We start from the raw sequence: 17,500 nt of genomic DNA, 5'->3' as shown, positions 1-17,500 counted from the left end.
AAGCTTCACCCAGCCAAACACACTTCTCTGTCATTCTCTTTTTCTTTTTCTCTCCGTCTCAGCCTGCAACACTCGGGGTGACGAACCCTTTACCTACCGAGACTCCGTGCTGCCACAACAGCGAGGACAGGAAGTGAATCACAGCTAGCTTTATTTATAGTTTTATAGTAACCGCTCGTTCACTCGGTCCTCACATGTGCCTGTAAAACAATTCTGTTAATGTCGACATGGCGATGTTTCTGTTTCTGTAACAGTTACGGAAGGAGTCTCCAGTTCCAGCTGTAACTTTGTAGGTTTTATGCAGCATTACCTATAACTAAAAACGGATAAAAATGATGGCATATCATGCTTAAATAAAGAAAAGGTGAAACTACACTCTGCAGAACAACTGCCATTTTGACGTCAGCCTCCTGTCATCTCGTTTGAGCTGTGATGTATATAATAAGAATAAATTATTTTACAGAATAATTTATCTATTCACAAGGGTGCCACCAGGGGGCGCTGCTGAAACGCGCTAAAAATGCACTCTATGGACAAAAGTATTGGGACACCCGACTTTTATAGCGAAATGTGGAGACACACAATCGTATCGAACGTCTCTGAATGCTGGAGCATGAAATTTCTGCTTCACTTAAACTAGGAGACCCCAAACCTGTTCCAGCATGATGATGCCCCTGCGCACAAAACCAGCACAATGAAGATCTGATTTCCATGGGTTGGAAGATGTGGAAGATCTCCTGCTATAGAGCTCCAACCCTATTGAAGATGATGAATGGGAACTCTGACTGCACCCCAGGAACCTCCTCACCTTCTGACTCACATCAAACTTTACTAACATCCTTGTGGCTAAATGAATCTCCACCGAATCTCTATAAAATTGAGTGGAACATCTTACCAGAAGAGAGGAGCTTATTAAAAAAGGAAAAGGAGAATAAATGTGGAATTGGATGTTTAAAAAGAAGTATTAAGCAATCATGGTGGTCTCTCTCTCTGCTCCGTGTCCGGATATGATCGGAAGGTATGGAAGAGTCGTAACAGACTTTATAATGCTGCACAAACCCAGATAAACACAGCTGGAGGTCAGTGCTGCTCTGAAACACAGCTCGATCTTCACCACTCAGCAGCTCTGATCAATCGTCTCCCTGACCTCTGCTCCATCTCTTTCTCTCCTCCATGTCTTCAACACATTCACTCGATTGTAAAATGCAGGACCTTCACTGGACCTGTCTCTCAGTTATCTTTTTTTTTTTCGGTTCTTTTGTTCAGCGCCAGGATGACGTCTGGAAATCGCTGTGAGACGAGGAGAAGAAAAGACATGGCAGCATGGAGGATAAACAGGAACGTTCATGTACACCGTATTCGTGGTGTTACAAAGCACCGATACTGGAGGCTCCTTCCTTTAGCGTTGCATGAACACCACACACGTTCACGTGAACGAGCTGTTACTATGGAAATGATACATAACAATACACATTCATTTGTTTACACCGGTAGAGTAGAGAACGGATGAAGTTGATGATGATGAATTTTTACCTGAATTTCCACGAGCACTAGTACAGCGAGCACGGAGATCATGATGAGTTTGGTGTGCGATGTGCAGTTTTCTGAACATAATCTTTTCAGCTGAAGCGCTTTAGCTCATGTTTTCCAGCCTGAGTTGTAGAAGCATGTATCAGGTCATCAGAGGGGGGGTGGGGGGTTAGGGGTTTGTTTGGAGGTGACATGAGGGTGGATGAGACTAGAAGCTGCGAGAAAAATAGCAGTCTGATCGTGGTGTTTCTGCAGGGGAGCTCAGCGGCGCGGGTTCCTGCAGGAGCCTGATTGCTGCTCGGGCTTGCTCGGCCATGATGAGGTGTGAGGAGATGTCATAAATCCACTGTGCTCCATTAGATCTCTGCAGCCTTCCCCGATCTCCCCGCTTCCCCTTCAGCATTAAAAGGTCTTCTCTTTCTTTCGGAGAGACTCAAATGTATTCATCAGCACTGTTCCCCTCGAGGTCTGCAGGTCCTTCAGTATCGAGAACACACTGCTTTTTCTCGCACCGTTCTGTGTGAGTGTTTGGGTTATTTTTAAGTAAATAAACAGTACTTAACATACATTATAATTCGAGTAATGAGGGACACTGTGGCCACGCCTCCTTCACTAGGAGTAGCAGATACATAGGCCACACCTCCTTCACCAGGAGTAGCAGATATGTGGGCCACGCCTCCTTCACCAGGAGTAGCAGATAAATAGGCCACGCCTCCTTTACTAGGAGTAGCAGATACTTAGGCCACGCCTCCTTCACCAGGAGTAGCAGATACATATGCCACGCCTCCTTCACTAGGAGTAGCAGATACATATGCCATGCCTCCTTCACTAGAAGTAGCAGATAGGTAGGCCATGCCTCCTTCACTAGGAGTAGCAGATACATATGCCATGCCTCCTTCACTAGGAGTAGCAGATACATAGGCCACGCCTCCTTTACTAGTAGTGTCAGATATGTAGGTCACGCCTCCTTCACTAAAGCTGACAGATATTTAGGCCACACCCCTTAATTGAAATAAACATATATGTAGGCCACGCCTCTCTAACTAGCACTAATGGAAACAGTGGCCACGCCTCCTGCCTTGTTAAACAGGAAGTAGGATCGGTAGATTGTGTATTAAAGTGTGTGTGTTCTCCAGCTGTGAGAAAATGCATTTAAATTAATCCTAAACCCGAGCAGCAGATGAAGTTTATCTGTGGACGTGATGATTTCAGTTTATTGACACCGATCAGCGTTTTCCTTTCAGCAGCTTAAACAGGAAAAGGTTTGAAATAACGTTTTGTTCTGGGAATATTCCCATTCCCACGTCGTCTCCGGAGCGCTGTGTTTTTCCTCCGCGTGTCTTATCGCTCGTGAGCTCGCTGCTTGACCGCGCCTGTAATCACGGCCGGAGATAAAGCCGGAGAAGGAGCTGAAGCGGAGCGCCGGCGTAGCGAGTGTCACAGGAAATTACAGAAACGCAGAGATTACAGGCAGAACTGACAGATACCACACGTTCCAGGACACATTCATTAACTAATGGCACCCTGCTGCTCAGCACTGATAAGCAGCCGTGTAATCTCACAGCCAGAAATGCCACGAGACAATAAAGCTCCAATCTGCTCTCACGCACCGCTCGCTTAATGACGCACAGATACGAGTCACAACCTTCACTGGTTTCCTTTTCCTTCTCTTATTCATCTTCCTCCTCTTCCTCATCCTCTTCATCCTCATCCTCCTTTTCATCCTCCTCCTCTTCCTCATCCTCTTCATCCTCATAATCCTTTTCATCCTCCCCTCTTCCTCCTCCTCTTTATCCTCATACACCTTTTCATCCTCCCCTCTTCCTCATCCTCCCCTCTTCCTCGTCCTTCTTTTCATCCTCCCCTCTTCCTCCTCCTCTTCATCCTCATTCTCCTTTTCATCCTCCCCTCTTCCTTGTCCTCATTTTCATCCTCCCCTCTTCCTCATCTTCCTCCTCTTCATCCTTATCCTCCTTTTCATCCTCCCCTCTTTCTCCTCCTCTTTATCCTCATACTCCTTTTCATCCTCCCCGCTTTCTCGTCCTCCTTTTCAACCTCCCCTCTTCCTCCTTCTCTTCATCCTCCTCTTCTTTTGTCCTCCTTTTCTTCCTCTTACTCATCCTTCTCCTCCTACTCATTCTTCTCTTCTTTCTCTTCCTCCACTTTCTCCTTCTTCTCCACCCTTTTCTCATTATCCTACTTATCCTTCTCTTCTTCCCCATTTTCCTCTCTCTTCTCCTCCTACTTCTCCTCTTACTCATCCCTCTCTTCTTCCTCTTCATCCTCATTATTCTCCTCCTCCTCTTCTCCTCATCTTCCTAATTCTTCTTTTCTTCTTCCTCCTCACCTTCCTTATCCTCCTTATATTCATCCTCCTCCTCTTCTTACTCATCGCTCTCTTCTTCCTCCTTCTCCTAATACTACTCATCCTCTTCCTGCTCCTCCTCCTCATCATTTTTCTCCTCCTCCAGCGTTACATGTGACCGGTATGAATCCCTGACACTGGAGATTGGAGGAATAATTTCTCCTTATTCCTTAGATACTTTTTGTTGCTATAGAAACAACAGCATTATTATAAACCTGAGCTTCTGTCAGAGCTGCTGATGTAGAGAATTAATCAACACCTTCGTCTCTCCCTTCATTCAGAATGCAGGAAAGAAGGTGTGCAGTGGATTAAAAACTGATGAAATATCTGCACTTTAGAGAAAAGTTCAGCAGAAAAGGTCCATGTGAGAACTAAGTTTAAAAAAGAGTTCAGTGTCAACAAAATATTGAAACCGGAAATCGTTATTAAATCTTAGAAATTCCCTGTGCACAAAGCTAGCTCCATGAAGATCTGCTTTCCATGGGTTGGAAGATGTGAAAGATCTGCTTTAGAGCTCAACCCTATTGAACATGATGAATGTGAACACTGACTGCACCCCAGGAACCTCCTCACCTTCTCACTCTTGTGGCTGTATGAATCTCCTCAAATGCCATAAGATCTAGTGGCACATCTTCCTAGAAGAGTGGAGCTTATTATAAGAGGAAATGAAGACTAAATATGGAATGGGATGTTTAAAAAGAAGCACACAGCAGTCTGATGTTCAGGTGTCCACAAACCTCTTTGGTGATATTGTGTATCTTATACAGTATAAAGTATTAAATAAATATTTTACGGAAAGTTTCACTCAACAAATCCTTTATTGTTACAAATCATGCTTTTTGCTTTAATGTAGCAGAAAGTGGATAAAAACCACACATCAGCTTCATGAGCGTCCCTCAGACCCTGTCGGCTCTCTTCGCAATAAAGGAGGCTCTAATCAGCATGTGCTGAAGAACGGATTTGAATAAAATGCAATATATCCGAGTGGAAAATAACGAGGCGTGCAATTATTCAGCACGGGTCTTGGACAGTCTGAAAAATCCACCTCGGTCTCGAAAATAAAAATGTGCAAATGTTCTGAGGAGGAATGTAAATCTGAGGAATGGAACCTGCTCAGGACGACCCTAATGACATTGGCTCGTTGCCTGAGCTCGCTCCGTAACGCTCACTTCAGATCTCATAAAGTGCTTATATACAGCGTTGAGCGCTCAACACGCGAGCCGGCCTCGTGCGAGCTTTAAATCATCGCAGCCGCGGCATTAACACCACTCCTGTTCCACCGCTTTAAACCAAAGTGAAAAATACATTTGAAATGCATTAATGCACAATGCTTTAACTGAACCATTTGGCCAAAAGAAATGAATGTTCACAACACATTTATTTCACTTTGTGTTTCGTTAAATCATATTTACTCACTGATCCATAAATATAATAAATAAAAGTTGATATGTAGCCAAAGGTGTGAGTTTTTAATGTCCCATTCCGCATTTAGTCCTAATGTGCTGTTATAATGAGCTCCACTCTTCAGGGAAGATGTTCCACTAGATTTTGTGGAGATTTGTGAGATTTCGTTCAGCCACAAGGCGTTAGTAAAGTCTAATTGGAAGGTCATGAGTTCAAATCCCAGCACCACCAAGCTGCCACTGCTGGGTCCCTGAGCAAGGCCCTTAACTTTCAATTGCTCAGCTGTATAACTAGATTGTGATTGGCTGGATGGTCAGGTGTGAATATTGGATTGTGATTGGCTGGAAGGAGTTCAGATTTGAATGCTGGATTGTGATTGGCTGGAATGAGTTAAGGTTTGAATGCTGGATTGTAATTGGCTGGAGGAAGGTCAGTTTTGAATGCTGGATTGTAATTGGCTGGAGGGAGTTCAGGTGTGACTGCTGGATTGTAATTGGCTGGAGGGAGTTTAGGTGTGAATGCTGGAATGTAATTGGCTGGAGGGAGTTCAGGTGTGAATGCTGGATTGTGATTGGCTGGAATGAGTTCAGGTGTGAATGCTGGATTGTGATTGGCTGGAATGAGTTCAGGTGTGAATGCTGGATTGTGATTGGCTGGAATGAGTTCAGGTGTGAATGCTGGATTGTGATTGGCTGGAAGAAGTTCAGGTTTGAATGCTGAATTGTGATTGGCTGAAAGTTCAGGTGTGAAATGTGTCTCAATATATTTTCTATGAAATGTGATAATGAATAGGAAGAAAATAAATAAGATAAATAATTAAATAATAAAAAAATACAAATAAAAAAAACTTTATAAATGTAGATTATTTATATGGAATATATCAAAATTGAATTCCACAATATTTTGGTGCTTTTACTCACAAAATAGTTGCAGTCGCCTGATTTAGACTTTCACATAAACGCTGCTTGTTTTTCTGCTGTTTTGTCTCTTTGAATTAAAATCCATCTTCCACACAGACACTGGTTTTTCTTCTGATCTCAGCTATCATCAGACTTTTCTCCCTCATCCTCATTTAGCAAGATTTCTCCGTTCCCTCTGTTGCCCTCAGCTCTCATTAAACACCCGAAGCCGAGTCTCTGTAAAGTGTGTGTGTAAAGTGGGTGTACAGTTAAAAACTATGTGAATCAAGTAGTTGTGTGTTACGATATAACGTGACAGGTTTGACAGTTTTCCTACCGTATTCCCGTATTTATTTTCCGCCGGTGCCATGACCCGGTTCGGCGACTCTGGATGTCTGTTAGATCTGAGAGTTGCATCACATGAAAATGAGCTGGGTTTTGTTTGACAGAGCAGAATTCACAGATATTGTTGGCTTGAGAACTTGTTACTGGAGAATTAATTATTTAGAACTGAGCCAGAAGGAAAAAAATCCTCATATGATCATTACAGTTTTTTTTCCTATATCTGGTTTAAAAGGTTTTTTCCAGCTTGCTGTGGCTTCCTGATAGAAAGAAAATAAAAACACCAGCTAACTGCTAGATAAATATATTTATATGCTTACTATAAACTGAGTGTGCTGTGCTACAGTGTGAGCAATATCTAATCAGCAGGATGTGGAATATACTGTACCTAGCACAGATACAAAAATAAATAATAATAAAAAATAAATAAACACTTTAGAATTCTTGGATACGACTGGTAGAACAACTATGAAAGTGTTAGCTAGGAACTAGGAGTACTATTGAAAGTACAGCTTGTAACTGTGCAATGAGAGAAATTCAACTTTAGACCTTGAAAAACTATGGAAAGTACTGCTAGCAACCACAAGAAAACCCAAACCCTAGGAAAATTATAGCTAGAAACTCAAAGAACTATGAAAAGTACAGCTAGGATCTTGGCGAAAGGGAAGTTCCAGATAGAACTAAAAATTCTAGGGAAGATTCAGTAATGAATAAGACGAATCTGGTTTCCATCTAGGAACTATGAAGAAAAAAGAAAGTAAGCTAGTATCTTTGAAAACTATCGAGATTACAGCTAAGAGCTAGAAGAACTATGCAAGGTACTTCTAGGAACTAAAAGAACTAGGGACATTCTAACTAGGACCTAGAAGAACCAGAGAAAAGGAGAACTTAGTACACACATCTGGACCCACACATCTGTCCTCTGTAGAATGTGGAATAGACATGAATTCCATGTCTGCAGTTATTCATGAATACAGAAACCCTGTGTTGGATATACCTAGATAAAATATGTGAAAGAGTGTGTGTGTGTGTGTGTGTGTGTGTGTGTGTGTGTGTGTGTGTGTGTGTGTGTGAGAGATTGAGCCGAGTCAGTGAGTAATGTGTGAATGACGTCTCATACTGCTGCTTTATAAGTTCTTGGAGTGAAATGTTGATCAGATGAACAGCAGATGAAAGTGCAACGAAGATCTTCAGATTAAACTGTCAGCTCTTATATGATGGATTCACTCCTCGCTACAGATCTCTGAACATACTCAGGTGCCCCCTGGCTGCTCATCAGGGATAAACACACATAAATCACTTTAACTTCTGTAAACCTGCTTTGAGACAATGTCCATTGTGAAAAGTGGTCTAGAAATAAACTTGACTTGAACTTGAACATACTCACGTTTTCCTCTTAATGTTGCTCAGGGTGATATTTCAGGTTCTGCAAAATAAAGAACTTGTAATGGGTAGACACCTCGACCTGAATGTAATGGAATAGCAAAAAAAAAAAAGACCCATTTTATGATGTGATGATATTAGCAAAATCATATTATAAAATCATGATTTTATGATATTAGCATTTCAACATTTCACCAACACAAATCTATTTTGTAGCAGGAGAATCATGGAAATTCCAGCTAGGAACAAGGAGAACTAGGGAAGGTTAAAAAAGAAACTAGGTGAACCAGTAAATTCCAGCTAGGAAATAGGAAAACCAGGAAATTCCAGCTAGGAAATATGAAAACCAGGGAAATTCCACATAGGAACTAGGAGAACCAGTGAAAGTTTGGCAAAAAAAAAAAAACAAGAGAACTTAGGAAGCTAGAACTAGCAACAATGAGAAGTTACAAAACCATATGTCAGATGTAGAAGCAGTACAGAAACTACAGCTAGAAACTGGAAGATATAAATACACCAGAAGTAGGAACTATAGAATCCAAAGTAGGTAGGAACTATTGGAACTAAAGAAACCATTAAAAGGCTCTATAGAAGCTAAAGACACCAGAAGTAGGAACTAATGAAAATAAATGCACTATAAATAGGAACTATTGGAAACTAAAGACACTAAAAGTAGGGAGTTTGGAGCTAAAGACAGTGTAGATGAAGACGGAGATGAGGAACACTGATTATAAAACACAGTAATAAAGTAGCAGATGAATGTTCCTGCTGCTGTAAGTTACGTTCATCATCATGCTGCAGATTTCATGGAGCCTTTAGCTGCTTGTCTGTAACGACTCCCATTAAAACGTTCCCTGCTGAAAAACACCCAAATGATGTCTGAGTTCTGATTGACGGCTTCATTGGCTGCTCAAACTGCACGCGTGTTGTTCGCAAACAGTTCTTTCAAAGAAAAATAACAAAAAAAGCCGAAGCTGTGAAAAACACAGTGAATGATTCATGAGATTTTAGCACTGACGCTGGGGCGAGAAATAAAAGTGCCCCCTGAAGAATTTGGCACAGCTGAACTCATGCATATTTACACAGAAAACACACACACACACACACACACACACACACACACACACACACACACACACACACAGGTGTGTTTTCATTCTCTTTTTTTACAAACAAATGAATGATGTGAGCTGAATTTGTATTAAATAAATCACAGCAATTAAAGCAAAATGGCTAATACCTCACGTGTAGTAGTGCTAACCACTAATGCTAACACGCTTGTTGGATTTAGACCGCCATCTACAAATTTTTTTTAGCAAATGACCCAGGATCCAATTTTAAACAAGAAACTAGTGCGTACTAGCTAAGCTATTAATCCAGCCAGTCATGCTAATCAGATTTAAACAGTTATCTAGCAATGTAATTTATTTAGCAAATGGTAGAGTAGTTTAAGATCAGAATTTTAGCTTATCTAATTTAGCAAATCACAATGCTAGTTACATTTAGACAGCAGACTAGCTCCATTATTTATAAACGTAGCTAGCTGCTGAATAAATTATGAGGCCACTAGATCTAACTAGCATGAGTTTATCAGCTTAGCTACACCACATTTGTGCACCAAATGTACACCACATTTGCTTGAAGAATTGAGTAGCAATAATTATTATCTTAGCTAAGCTTAGCAAACTTTTTTGCTGCCCAATGCTACAAATTAATGTGGTGTACACACCGCTAGTTTTTTTTTATACATTTTAGCTAATGAGTCATGCTAGTTAGATTTATTTAGCAAATGATCAAGTTTAGGGTAAATGTTTGAGCAAAACTAATACGCTAGCTAGCTACAGAGGTAGCTCAGTGGTTTAGAAGTTGCATTTATGAACAAAAGGTTCAAATCCCAAAGCCATCAAACTGCCACTGTTTGGCCCCTGAGTAAGGCACCTGCCCAGGTGTATAAATGAGATCATTGTAAGTCTCAGTAAATGTAAACTAGTGACTAATAATGCTAGTCACATTTAGACAGCTAGCTACATTATACATGTAAAATATTTTAACAATGCTAATTATCTAGCGATTCATAATACAGAAAAACAAATGTCATAAATACTTTGGGATTTGCTGTTAGCTAAGCTAACCGAACAACCGAGTCGTGATCTTGACATTTAGACAGTTAATAGACTAGTGAGTCTTATTGGCCTCTACAATGCTGCCTTTCTTTATTACGAAAGCAGTAAAAAAAATCGAATTATATTTCACAAACATAAACATATAAAATATAAACATATAATAAAAATGAATTTAAAACTAGCATTATTGTTGAAGTAAAAGGTCTTGTACAGTCTGTGTGAGTTATTAGCGAAACGTCTGGGCTGATTAGCGTCTCGCGTCCTGAGCGGAAGAAAAGCCGTCACTCCAAATCAGACACAGTGATTCATCCTCAGCGCCGTTCGCCGAACTGCATCCCTCTTCAATTAGCTCCAACAATAAGAACTCGTTATTGCATTACGCATTTCATATTTCACAGAAACCGTGGAGATCCTTCAGAGCAGTGATGAAGCGCCTGGGGAACTTGCGGCTGGGGAACGTGTTACCAGCAAATTATAGAGGAAGTGAAAACCGGAGCGAGATCACTGCACACTTCCTGGTCTATAATTCATCTGTATCTTTTGGATGTATTGTTGAAGCCAAGGCTGAAATATAGCTGATGTTTCTCTCCACAAAGCGTTTTTGCAATCTCTCAAAGCTTCACACGTTTAAAAAAAACGTCCCATAGGAATGTAATTGAATAGTCAAGAAATGCTAGCTGGTTTCTACCTCTGGTTTCGTTGGTTCTCCTGGCTTTAATTCACCTTGTATTGCTCTGGATCTTCTGATTATGTTCTATAGTTTCTCCTGGTTCTTTCTATATTTTCTCAGGTTCTCATAGTTACTGTCGGTATTTCTTCTGGTTCTCCTGGTCCCTAGATGACAAACTTGTGTGTTCCAACAACATTAATCCAATCCCCCCCTTGATTGTGTATCAGTGCAGTTCCTTCATGTTGAAGAAACTGTAACACAGTCTGGATGTGAGGCCGAATGCTTCTTTATTTCATTCCAGGTGGCAGGAGAGTGAAGAGTGTGTGTGTGTGTGTGTGTGTGTGTGTGTGTGTGTGTGTGTGTGATCAGCCACAATGCTGTTGGCTTTGCGGATGCAGCGTTTGGTGTAAATGTCCATGAAAGAGGGGAGAGAGACTCTGATGATCTTCTCAGTTGTCCTCATAATCCTCTGTAGGGTCTTGTGATCCGAGACGGTGCAGTTCCCAAACCAGGCAGTGATGCAGCTGTTTAGGATGCTCTCAATGGTCCTTCTGTAGAAGGTTGTGATGATGTGTGGTGGAAGCTGTGCCTTCCTCAGCTTTCTCAGGAAGTAGAGACGCTGATGGGCTTTCCTTGTTACGGAGCCGGTGTTGAAGGACCAGGTGAGGTTCTCTGCACAGTGAACACCAAAGTATTTGATGCTCTTCGCGACCTCCACGCAGGAGCCGTTGAGGCAGCAGTGAATTTGTGTCTATCCATCTCTTTTATATATATATATATATATATATATATATATATATATATATATATATATATATTCAGAGAAAGGTTGATGGTTTTACACACATTTTTTCTAAATCCGCACTCCCTCTCTATTTGCTGACTCATCGTTCATGCTGATGAGAGCCACCACGGACGTGTCATCAGCAAACTTAATGATGTGATTAAAGCTGTGCATTGCTACACAGTTGTGGGTCAGCAGAGTGAACAGCAGGGTACTGAGTACACAGCCCTGAGGGGCCCCAGTTTTCAGTGTGGTGGTGTTGGAGATGCTGTTTGTGATCCGGACTGACTGAGGTCTCCCAGTTAAAAAGTCCAGCATCCAGTTTCAGAGAGGTGTTTAGGCCCAACAGGCTCAACTTCTCAATCAGATGCTGAGGAATGATAGTGTTGAATTCTGAAGTGAAGTTTATGAACAGCGTTTGTATGTATGAATCCTTGTGAGCATGCAGAGTCTCAGGTCTTGAGGAGTGCACGCACCTTTCCAGTCATCCACGGTTTCTGTTTGGGGCCTTAGATGATGTTCTTGGAGATGGTGACATCATTATTAGTAGCTTTTAGCCAGGCACTAGCCTTCCTCTTCTTCAAGCACCGCTTTCGATGCCTGATCCTCTGTCTACCGTCCGCAAGCAATGGTGAGGTCTGGAGGCCTGGTCTTTGAAGCAAGTCGAGGTCGCATAGCTTCTCCTACAAAATCATTAATGATGTTGTTGGGGTTATTGTTGTATTTCTGAAGAGTCTTGTTGATGTTACACATGGACACTGGTTGCTCCGATGTCTATATGTTGAGTAAGATGGACTACAACATAAAAATAGCACAAATTTGAATCTGGAGCAGCCGCTGCGGGCAACTGCTGCGCCACCATCTTCGATCGCCCGGGTTGTAATTCCTGGGTTCTTTTAGATGTTTATTTTAGTGAGCTGATTCTTCTTGTTGCTGGGTATAGTTTCATATTAGGAAGGATAAGTACCTAAAGTTGTGGGAAAAAGTGTTGGCCCCCTTCCTGATTTCATATTTCTTTGTAAGTTTTCACACTTTAATGTTTCAGATCATCAAACTAATTTAAATATTAGTAAAAGTGAACACAACATGCAGTTTTCAAATGAAGGTTTTTATTATTAAGGAGAAAACTACATGGACCTGTGTGAAAAAGTGTTTGCCCCCCTGTTAAAACTGTGGTTTATCACACCTGAGTTGAATTTCTCTTGCTACACCCAGGCCTATTTACTGCCACACCTGTCTACCATCAAGAAATCTCTTAAATAGGACCTGCCTGACAAAGTGAAGTAGACCAGAAGATCCTTAAAAGCCAGGATTATGCTAAGAGCCAAAGAAATTCTGATACAAATGAGAAAGAAAGTAATGGAGATCTATTAGTCTGGAAAATGTTATAAAGCCATTTCTAAAGCTTTGGGACTTCACTGAACCATAGTAAACATGTAACATTGGAGAACCTTCCCAGGAGTGACTAGTCGTCCAAAATTACCCCAAGAGCACAGCGACGACTCATCCCAGAGGTCACAAAAGACCCAGCAACAACATCCAAAGAACTGCAGGCCTCACTTGTCTCAGTTAAGGTCAGTGTTCATGACTCTACCATAAGAAAAAAACTCTGCAAAAATGGTCTGCATGTCAGAGTTCCAAGATGAAAACCACTGCTGAGCAAAAAGAACATAAAGACTCATCTCAGTTTTGCCAGAAAACATCTTGATGATCCCAAGGACTTTTGGGAAAATACTCTGTGGACTGATGAGATAAAAGTTGACATCTTTTTGGAAGGTGTGTGTCCCATTACGTCTGGCGTAAAAGTACCACCGCATTTTAGAAAAAGAACATCATCCCAACAGTAAAATATGGTGGTGGTAGTGTGATGGTACCATGAATTTTGCTTTTTACCAAAAAATCCTTAAGGAGAATGTACAGCCATCTGTGCGTGACCTCAAACTGAAGCAAACTTGGGTTCTAGGAACAGGACAATGATCCAAAACACACCCGCAAGTCCACCTCTGAATGGCTGAAGAAAAACAAAATGAAGACTTTGGAGTGGTCTAGTCAAAGTCCTGACCTGAATCCTATTGAGATGCTGTGGCATGACCTTAAAAAGGTGGTTCATGCTTGAAAACACTCCACTGTGGCTGAAGTTATTAAGTTTAGGGGCAAACACTTTTTCACACAGAGCCATGTAGTTTTGGATTTTGTTTTTCCTCAATAATAAAAAGCTTCATTTAAAAACTGCATGTTGTTCACTTGTGTTCTCTTTTACTAATATTTAAATTAGTTTGATGATCTGAAACATTAAAGTGTGAAAACATGCCAAATAAAAAAAGAAATCAGGAAGGGGGGCCAACACTTTTTCACACCACTGTAGCTGTAGCTTTCCTTTCTCTCCAAGTTCCGAGCTGTAGCTTCTCTGCTCCTCCTGGTTCTTGTAGTTCTGATGTCCTTTATCACACAGCAGTAAGCTTTGGTGCTATGTGTACAACAGTAGATTCTGCAGTGTCGCAGTTCCAGGGCCACCAGGTTTAATCCAGGGTGGTCTGTTGTTTCTTCACAGTGCTTCAGTTTCCTCTAGGGGTAAATAACTTCTTCATTCCATTCCTTCCTTCTAAATTCTCCAGGCCTTTATCGGTCTCTCATGGGCACACTCATCTTGCTTATTTCTTAGCATATATTCCATTCTTTGATCTCCTTTCTCGTCCTTCTGTTTTTCATCCATCTCTACTCACTTTTTCTCTGTTTATTCTCATTCCCTTTTGAAGAACTCTTTGTGACAGCAGGTCTGATGGAGCGTTTACTTTCCCCACATGGCTGAGCAGTGCCGCTTCATCACCTGTATGTAAGGGAGATTGAAATTGGTTTTGATTTGAATATTCAGATGTTTGCTTATTCGTCGCTGCTAGGTAAATAATTTATCTGAGGAAGGAGAGGAACTCAGGAGACGCTTTAATATTCCTCGTTTGGCTGGACGGCTTTGGAAAAAATGGAGCGAATATAAGGGTGTGTAGGCAGCAATGCGATTTCCAATAAGCAAGATTGGTTTTGAGAGTCTGAGGCGTGATTTATGCTCGCTTTGTAATGAGTATTCAAATTTTCATTACGTTAATTCAGTTTTATAGAGTCGTACATCATGTCAAATGGTTTTACAGCATGATGAAATATTCAGTTGGCCTTATTACAGCTGGAGTCGAAACATAACTGCACAAGGATATATTGCAGCATGATTTTAGATGTTGAGTTTACGTTAAAAGATGGAAAGCTAATTTAGAGATATGAATGTTTACCAGGATTTTCTAGCAACATCTTCAGTGGAGTCCAAAATGCTTTATAGTTCATTCATTATTGATCAAAACCTTTCACAATTTCAGCTCAATTCTATTCCTAAAAAAACTCCATCAGTCTACAGAAACAGTTCACTTAAACCTTAAGCCATCAACACTAAGCAGGATTTTGCACAGGACTAATGAGCCAAGGCCCCATAGGATTAAGACTTTCCAGGTGTCCAAATCCTGTAGACTGGGACTAATTAACACTCAGGGTTATACAGACTTTAACTAATTAAGACTCTAAAACCTGAAGACTTGGACTAATTAAGATTTTGAGCCGTAAATACTGAGACTCATTAAAATCCTGAGTCCTAAAGACGGGGACTCATTAAGACTCTGAGCCCTAAAACGTAGACTAATTATGCTCCTGAGTCCTAAAAACTGAGACTAATTAAGACCCTATGTTTTAAAAACTGAGACTAATTAAGACTCTAGGCCCTTCGGAGTGAGACTTATCAATAAACTGAGTGCTAAAGACTGACTAATTAAGAGACTAAACCATAAAGGTGGGGACTAATTAGGACTCTAAACCCTAAAAACTGGGACTCATAAAGACTGAATAATTGGACTCTGAGCCCTAAGGACTGGGATGAATTAACACTCATTATGCTGGGGACTGGAATTAATTAGACACTAAACCCTAAATAGTAAGACTAATTAAGTTCAGTTTCAGGTTTATTTCTATAGCATTTTTCACAATTGAAATGGTCTCAAACCAGCTTTACAGAATGTAACAAATATTTGGAATTAAAGTTTTTTAAAGTGTTTATTCCTGATGAAAAGAAAAAAACTCCCTTAGATGTTATGAGGAAGAAACCTGGAGAGAAACCAGACTTAAAATGGGAACTAATCTTTATTAGGGTGATATTAAGAGTGTGATTCTAAATTTTTAAAAGAATAGAAAACACTGGAGAGAGAGAACTAACATGAACATGTTCTCTGCGGACGTCTCGACCACATCATCAGCAAAACCCAGGGGCCAGACGAACACCTTGGAGAAACCCGGGGGGGTGGGGCAAAGAAGTCAGCAAAGATTGGGCGCTTGGGACTCTGGAGCGGAGGGATGCCCTCGGTGGGACTCTGGAGCAGCTTGGGGGCATGCTTAGTAGGGCAGACAGGCATAGAGGTGATCTTGGCAGGTCAGAAGAGCGGGGCGACGTCCCCAGTCAGGCAGGAAGGCTGAGGTTGGGCAGCCCCCACCAGCAGCGCTCAGGGGCCGGAGGGACAGTCGACATAGGAGGTTATTTAAAACCTTTTGGTTTGCCATAGATTGTTCATGACGCACACGAAAATACTCAGTTTTCTGCTGGGGGCTGAGCTTCAACATTCGACTGTTTCGTTTGGGTCCCTGAACTGCTGGTTTGATGCAGAGCAAGCCCTGTGCTTTAATACATCCGCTGGCTCCATCTTCTGGCCAGATTATTCTGTCAGTGAACTCTCAGGAGTTCTGTCAGGAATCTCATGGGACACGACGCAAAGCTAGATTATTCTGTCAGTGATCTTGCGGGTGACTAGGTGAGTGAGGACCCAAATGCAAGATGTCACAGGGGTATTGAGAAAAAAGGCTTTAATATAAGGCAAACTGAGCAAAGGGGCAAAACTAAATCCAAAAACAGTCCAGGGTCAAAACACAGGCAAACAATCCAAAACCAACGAACAGAACTCGAAAGGGCAGAGCAGAAACAAAAACCGAAAAACATTCTAAAGTTCAAAACCAGAAACAAAGCAAAACAGGAACAGGAACAGGAATTCAGAGCAGGCAGGGTGGCAAGAAATATTCCCAGTGACTTTAGGAAGCCGATGAGATAATCAAGCCCAGAGTCTCCGGTGTGCTTAAATACTGGGAGGTGCAGGACAAACACCAAGATGGCCACCGACCCGGAAGTGCGCACTGCGGAACCGGAAGTGTGCGCTGTGTGCCTGGAAGATCCTGACAAGGACTAATTTAAACTATAATTCCTAAAGAATAGGACTAATAAGACACTGAGCCCTAAAGACTAGGACTTATTAGACAGTAGGCCATAAAGACTGAGACTATTTAGACAGTGAGCCATAAAGACTGGGACTACTTAGACTCTGAGTCCTAAAGACTAGGGCTAATTGAGACTCTGAGTCCTAAAGACTAGGACTAAGTAGGACTGAGCCCTAAAGACTGAGACTAATTAAGACTTGAAGGACTGTGAAGTGGAATAATAGACTAACGCCCCCCTGTAACAGGTGTGTGATGGCTGCTGTACTGCAGTGGCTGAGCTGCAGTAGTGAACGATATTAGCTTTGGAGAAACTCTTCCATTCGTTTACTCGAATCTTTTTTATTATTTATTCCTTTCTTCTCTCGGTGTCCAGTGTCTTCAGCGTATTCATTCCTTCTGTTCTCCACCTCTTTATTTTATCTCTCACTGGACTAAACGCTGTTTATGTTGCTTGTGTAGTCTGCAGAGGGCAGCGAGTCGCTAACCTCATTAAAGCACACGACAAAAACCAATTCACCCCTTAAACTGCAGGTCTCCGAGTCAATTCAACTGCTGAACTACATAAAAACGGTGTGTGTGTGTGTGTGTGTGTGTGTGTGTGTGTGTGTGTGTGTGTGTGTGTGTGAAGATGAGTCCCACTCTTCTGCCATGGAATGAACCATGAGAATCCACAACATTACTGATGTGCTTGAGGCAGAAAGTCTTTCT

At 41.5% G+C, this 17,500-nt stretch overlaps 1 protein-coding gene across 2 annotated transcripts in view; it reads left to right on the top strand.

The window, feature by feature from the left end:
* The window catches only part of LOC124386592 (cytosolic carboxypeptidase 4), a 75,619-nt gene that overhangs the window by 41,350 nt on the left and 16,769 nt on the right, over nucleotides 1-17,500 (top strand). The window lies entirely within an intron of this gene.

This window comes from Silurus meridionalis, chromosome 5, assembly GCF_014805685.1.
Source record: "Silurus meridionalis isolate SWU-2019-XX chromosome 5, ASM1480568v1, whole genome shotgun sequence".
Taxonomy (NCBI): Eukaryota; Metazoa; Chordata; class Actinopteri; order Siluriformes; family Siluridae; genus Silurus; species Silurus meridionalis.
Note: the sequence above shows the minus strand (reverse complement) of the source record. Positions and strands in the feature narration are given on the sequence as shown.